The sequence below is a fragment of the Rhinopithecus roxellana genome, chromosome 15 (assembly GCF_007565055.1).
Source record: "Rhinopithecus roxellana isolate Shanxi Qingling chromosome 15, ASM756505v1, whole genome shotgun sequence".
NCBI classification, from domain to species: domain Eukaryota; kingdom Metazoa; phylum Chordata; class Mammalia; order Primates; family Cercopithecidae; genus Rhinopithecus; species Rhinopithecus roxellana.
In genome coordinates, this window is record NC_044563.1 from 40,533,030 (window position 1) to 40,540,507 (window position 7,478).

At 34.4% G+C, this 7,478-nt stretch overlaps 1 pseudogene; it reads left to right on the forward strand.

Moving 5' to 3' along the window:
- The first annotated feature begins 3,741 nt into the window (after window positions 1–3,741).
- On the forward strand, window positions 3,742–7,203 carry LOC104682389 (annotated as a pseudogene).
- Window positions 7,204–7,478: the final 275 nt, after the last annotated feature.

Genomic DNA, 7,478 nt, shown 5'->3' on the forward strand with positions numbered 1-7,478 from the left:
GAGGTCTATTGAACAGTATAGTGGCTTTAGTTAATAGTAATATCATGTGTATTTCAAAACTGATAAGAGAGTAGTAGATTTTAAATTGTCGCTCTACACCATTTTAAAAAAGTATGTGACTTGATGACTATGTTTACAGCCTGACTTAATCATTCTATAATGTATACACGCACTAAAACATTACATTGCACTCCATAAATACATACAGTTATTATTTATCAATTAAAGTAAAACTAAACAAGCAAAGGACTTTAACAAACATTTTACCAAAGATATACAAATGCCAATAAATGAATAAAAATTAGCACCATTAGTCATTAGGGAAATCCAAATTAAAGTCATAATGAAATACCATTTCATACCTATTATGAAGATTATAATAATTTTGAAAAATGAAAAATAGCAAGTGTTAGCAAGGATGTGAAGAAATGAGAATATTCATGTTTTCCTGAGGAAAACTTGAAATGATACCGCCACAACAGAAAGCAGTTCGGTGGTTTCTCAAAAGATTAAATACAGAAATACATATATTTCTGCAATTCCAGTTCTATATATGTATCCAAAAGTATTGAAAGAAGGAACTCAAACATATTTGTATTCCTAAGTTCATACCAGCATTCTTAACAATAGTCAAAAAGTGGAAATCACTGAAGAGTCCAGCAATATATTAATGGATAAACAAAATACATGTATATACATACAATGGAATATTATTGAGCTACAAAAATGAATAAAATTTTGATATATGCAACAACATGGATATACTTTGAAAACATTATGCTTAGTGGAATAATCCAGACAAAAATAACAAATATTGTATGAATCTTCTTGTATGACTTACCTAGAGTAGTCAAAGTCATAGTGACAGAAAATAGAAAAGTCATTATGAAACCAGAGAGAAAGTGATTGTTTAATGGTTACAAAAATTTTGTGGGGAATGATGAAAATCTTTTGGATATAAATAGTGAAGATTACACAGCATTGTGAAGATATTTAATGAACAGAATTTTATACTTACAAATGGTTGAAGTGATGAATATTTTGGCACATATATTTTATCATAGTAAAATATGCAAAAAAAATTATTAGGCCAGATATAAAAGCAATATAATAGAATTAAATCAAGCATATCTGTCATACACAAAATGTAAATGGAATTTACTTTTTATGAAATAATGTGCAAATTTTCTCCCAAAGTAAACTCAAGAAACTTGACTAAAGATTCTTATTTGCCAAACATTACTTAAACATGTGCACACATACATAAAGAGCAAAAGGAATCCAAGCAAAAGAATATATTAAAAAATCAGGGAGATAATATTATAAAAAGGAGAATTTTTGCTAAATTGTTAGGATAAACATTTTAAGAACTCTGGGAGTTAACCAAAGGCTTGCAGCAATTAAGGAAGTATTTAATTAAGAAAAATACTGAAACTTGGTAAGAACAGTGAGTTTTACAGCATTTAACTTGAAATACTCTTATTCTCCTATCTCCAGCTCCACTGTAGCCTTGAAAATCAACAGCCCACCATCATAGTGAGAATTGCAAACCAGCAGAATGGCAGCCTCCAGAGAGCATAAAAGGGGGCTGGAAATCTTTTAATGTCTCACTCTCAGATAATTGTCATTCTCTGACACTTTTATAGCTCTTCACAAAACTCCACTTAAAAGACTGTCTTTATTTGATCTATGATCTCACATACTACAAAAATCCTTTTTACTCAGGAATATATTTCAAAAATAATGAGAATAAGTTGTTTACATTTGTGGCTTCCTGGGGCAATGGATAACAGTTGGGGGCAACAACAGGCTATTCAAAACACTTGATGAGGAAAGTTGGGAAGTGACGTGTTTATATTGTCTTTGAGCAAGCTCTGAGATGTTCCTGGAAACAAAGAAGGCCATATATATTTGTATGACTGCATGCGTGCTCAGGACTTCCTGCATGCTATGAAGAAGTAACAGAGAAGGCACTAAGTTCTCACTTCTGGCTACCTAGAGCCTCGGTGCAAGCAGAAGGTGAAGAACAAAGGACACTTTTCAATTGCCTGGTTGGGTCTTGAAGTCATGCCCAACACAGGGTCCCTTAGCAAAAGATTGGAAAACTTATTGGTTCTAGGCATTCAAGAAAATGTCTTTTCAATCATTAGCTGATTACTAAGCTAATCAATCAGAGACTTTCATGGCTACATCATCCAAAGAAACCCTCCCCCAACCCCAAACAAATGACTGTTAAGTATACTAAATAATTTGAAATGGTTGCTATATATACGTTCAGTATGTAAAAAATTAATTGTGCATAGTGTATTTCTTTGCACTAGCAATGACTAATTTAAAAATAAAAACTATAAAACAATGTTACTTATAGTAGAATCAAAGTAAATAAAATACCTAGAAAATTTAACAAAAGAAGTGCAAGATATGTACAATGCAAACTACAAAACACATTGAAAGAAATTAAAGATGGCAATTATCCCCAAATCAATCACAGTCCTTACTAAAATTTCACCTTATTTTTAAAATTAATATGATTCCTTTATAATTGACAGATAATTGCACATATTATGGAGGGAGAGTGTGATGTTTCAATTCATGTATACATTTTATAATGCTTAAATCAGCATAATTATATCCATTACTTTGTAAATGTATCATTTCTCTGTGATGATAATCAAAATCTTCTTTTCTAGCTATGTTGATATATACATAGCACTGTTATTAGCTGTAGTTACCTTATTGTGCAATATAGAACACCAAAACATATTCTTACTATTCAACTGTAACTTTATACCTGTTGACCCCACTCTCCTGGTTCCCCCACCCTTCTGCAGACTCTGATAACTATTCTATTCTATAATTCTATGACACTAACTCTTTTAGATTCCATGTATGAGTGAGGTTGTTTGTCTTTCTGTGCCTGACTTTGACTTTTTTCACTTGACATTAATGTCCTCTAGCTTTATCTACATTTTTGCAAATGACCTGATTTTCTTCTGTTTTATGAATGAGCAGTATTAAATTCAGTATTCACATGGTGTGTATGTGTGTGTATAAATGTATTATATTTTCTTTATCTATCTATAGATGGGCATTTAGATTGATTTCATATCTTGGCTATTGTGAATTGCATTGCAGTAAACTTGGGAGTTCAGGTATATCTTCCACATACTGATTTCATTTCCTTTGGATATATATGGAGTAACGTGATTTCTCGATCATATGGTAATTCTATTTTCAATTTTTTGGGGAACGCTTCATACTGTTTTTCATAATGGCTATATTTATTTACATTCCCATGAACTGTGCATAAGAAATCCTCCTGACTTTTTTTAAAAAGGATTGACAAGCTTATTATCAAATTCATATGAAAATGCAAAGAAACCAAAGTGACTATATTAATCTTGAAAAAGAACAAATTTGGAAGACTTCTTTCCAATTTCAAAACTTACTACAAAAACTAGAGTAACCCAACTGTGGTACTGAAATTAGAATAGATATGGATAGCAACGTTTCCATTTATGAAACGTTTTATAGAAATAAACCAATATATTTATAGTCAATTGATTTTTTTATGTGTGCCAAGAAGTTCAATGGGCAACCAATGTTACAAAAAATCTACGTTCATAGGAGACAGCTATTTTACCTAGTAGTAGGAATAAGTAGACTTCAAGAGATGTGTTGTTGGAGTAGCAAGAGGTTATCAGTTGATGCAAAGAGGGAAACCAGATCAGTAATAGAACAATGGCATTAGGGTATAAAAGAGCCTCTCTCCTCATCAAAAGCCCAGAAAAGGAGAGGTACAGAATCATTTATGCTTGAGAAATGCAGCTTGAGCCTGTGTCTCTGTAATTTCAGAACAGATAAGGAGAGATATAAGTTTGCATAAGTAGATTAGAGCCTGATTTGGAAGGCTATTCATACTCTGTAGGTAGTTCATGTCAATATTAAAAAGAGAGGGGAAAATAAAAAGATAAAACAAGTCACCTATAATTCCAATTTCAACTGAAAGACCAGTTATATTTGTTTCTGAAAACTACTATTTATCACTAAAAAACCTATAATTATCTCACCCTACGCTTTTGTACATGATATTCTCTAAGACGAGAACATCTATTCTTTTCCTCCTTTGCCATTCTCTTCAACTCTACCTCCCATTATCTTTCACTAAGCCAATTTATATAGGGCTGGGTTAAAATGCTGCCTTCTCTGTGAACCCTTTTCTGACTTCATGCAGTTAATTTCCCCTTTGCTGTGTGCCCACACAGAATTTGTACAGTTCTTCACTTTCACACATTTCACCTTGAATTGTAATCTATCTGATTTTTTCCCTAGAAATTCATGTTCTCGAAACAGAGATGACTAGGTCTTAATTACCTCTATATCTTACTGCCTACACTGCCTCTGACATATGAGAGATATTCAACAAGTTTTAGTTGAAAATGTGTGAATAAATATCCCCAATTAATTGACTCATTGGTTAAGACTATCGGTCAGCTACTGCTCAATCTGTATATAATATGAAGAGAAAAACTTTAATTCTAATACTGTTACTTCCATTCAGTACTAACATAAACAATTGATTATTTTACTTTGATTTAACTTCCTCTGCAACTGTTCCAGCCTTCTGTGATCCAGTCATGCCAGCTCTGCATATCATCTGTTTACATGTATCTGATCAAAATATTATTTTTCAGAAATCATTTCCTGGGCATGATTTCTAATATAAGCACTGTGTGGTCTGTGTCTTCTGAAATAAATGGTTGAGGGCATTGGCAGGCTTTTGTTGTCAATCTTACAACTAAAAAAAGATTGGTAAGCTCACCAAAATTTGTACCATAGCTGAGGTAGACTGATTCCATACAATAGGTCGAAGAAAAGTAGCATCAGGTCTAATTGGTTGAGTGTCAAATTTAAGTCCAGGACTTATTTGTTAGGTTTCTGCCTCGATGCTGTCTAACACTGTCCATGGAGTCTTGAAGCCTCTTACTATTATTTTGTGGCTGTCTAGGTCTCCATAACAATCAGGCAAGATAAATAAGAGACATCCAAATATGATAAGTCAAACTATCTCTTTTCACTGATGATATGATTCTATAGTATATCTAGAAAATCCTAAAAACTCTGCAAAAACAGTTCTAGAACTAATAAACACATTCAGCAAAGTTTCAGGATAAAAAACCAATGTACAAAATCGGTTGAATTTCTATATACCAATAATATTCTAGCTAAGAGTCAAATGAATAACACAGCCCTGTTTACAATAGAGACAAAAAATGAAATACTTAGAAATACCACTAACCAAGGAGGTTAAAGATCAATAAAAGGAGAACTACATAATTCCACTGAAATAAATAAAAAAAAGATACAAATTTAAAAAGAAATATTCAAGCTCCTTTGTGTCAGGACTGAGGCAGATTCAGAAGAATCTATCCAGCACATTGGCGATGAGCCAGTTTGATGGAATTCATTGTCATCATAAAATTCATTTTCACTGCTGGAGTAAGAGAACTCTGGGACTGTATTTGGAGACAAGTTCACTTGGCTTGGAGAAGTTAGAGTGCTACTCGGTGGTGAATGGCCACTGCCTGTACTATTTGGTGTAACAGTCTGATGCTGTCCCAAGGTAGCCAACACAGGTCCTATTGGTAGGGAAGATGGACGCTGCTGTCTTGACTTACACAACAGGTTCTGGAAGTAACACAATCTGGGAAGGCATTGTGCTGATCACAGGTTCCAAAGGACTAGGTTGATAGATTGCATCTACAGGATTAATAGTACTTATCATTCCATCTGCATGCTTCTCTGCATTACTCTCATCTTCAGCAATCTGCAGTAACACAACGCAGTGTTTAATTGATTCTACCATGCTATTTGTTGTTTCTTTGAGAGTTTCCATTTTCTTTCTCTGTTCATCTTCTTTGCAGTTTTGAAGCATGTCATCAAAAAACTTTAATTGTTCAATCAAGATTTGTAAGTAATCACATCAGCAGCAGCTCAGGAAATAGTCTAAAACTTCCAGATACCACAGAATCACTTAATTCTTCCACGTCCAGTGGAACAAGTGATGCTGACGTTTTCAATTCATATGATAGTAGAGATGGTGATGCGGAGGCAGGGTCCTTGGAGGAGCACAAAAGCATTATCATGCATCTCTTTTCACAGGTTAGGCTTGGGATGGATCTTACTAAGGTAGTTCTTCCAAGGTTTATTCTTGGAAGAAGATCTCTTTTAGAAATGTATGCAGACTGGGACCTGTTTGTGTCCATTAATGACTAGAAGGATCACAAGGATTGAATGATTCTGGTTGTGAAATGGTACCTCTCCACCTTTCATGCAAGAAGGAAAGGATCAGTTAACAAAAGGCCATACTATCCCATTTTGGGCGAGATTCTTCAATGTCACTAGACACTACCAAATGATACTGAAGAGAACACAAAACTAGTTTCAGAAGGACCAGTTCCCTGGGATTCCAAAAACTGTGTAACATTCATGGCTGAGCAGGTTTCCCATCATCCACCCACTTCAGCCTTTTATGCTGAGTATTTTAACAAGAATATAAAATTCAGTGCTCATGTCTGGACCAAATTAAAATTCCTTGGGCTGTCGATTGAGGTGCACAACATAGGGCAGGGCTGTATCTCATGTCTAGACTATGATGAATATTATGTTCTCACATTCCCCAATGGCTATGGAAGGTCTATCCTTACAGTATCCTGGGTGGAATTAAGAGGAGAATGTTAAATTAATTGTTCCAAACAGGCTAGAGTGCAAATATCATCTTCCACACTAAACCCTTCTATATGGGTAAGAAGCACAAAATTACTGCTGAGATTTTTTCTCCTAATGACAAGAAGTCTTTCTGCTCAACGAAGGGGAATGGAATAGTGTGATGTATGCAAAATATGCAACAGGGGAAAATACATCCTTTGTAGATACCAAGAAGTTGCCTGTAATCAAGAAGAAAGTGAAGAAGCTAGAACATCAAAACAAGTATGAATCCTGCAGCCTTTGGAAGGATGTCACTTTCAACTTAAAAATCAGCAACTGAAGCAAAGCACAGGTTTGAATAAAAGAGCAGAATCCCAAGAAAGGAAAGAGAAGGAAATTCAGTGGGAGAAAAGATTATTTCATAAACATGGAGAATGTTGGGTTTATGATGAACCATTACTGAAATATCTTGGTGCTTCCAAGCATCAGGTTTGAAGATGCAAAGTACATACCTGATGGTCAGGGCAATAGGCATAATTCAGCAACAATCTTCCTTTAGGAGAAACCTGTTTACTACCTTACTAGAGTGGTTTCTATCTCAGGGATCCTGGACTTTCTGACACAGATGAACAATTAAAGTGGGAAAAGCTTCCCTTTTCCCTCTGTGGCAGTTATGATTCTGACTTCAGTCCTGAGAACAACTTCAGGTTTTGAAAACAAGATAATGTCTGCTCCTTTTCCAAACCCCACACCTTGAAAATCATTTATAA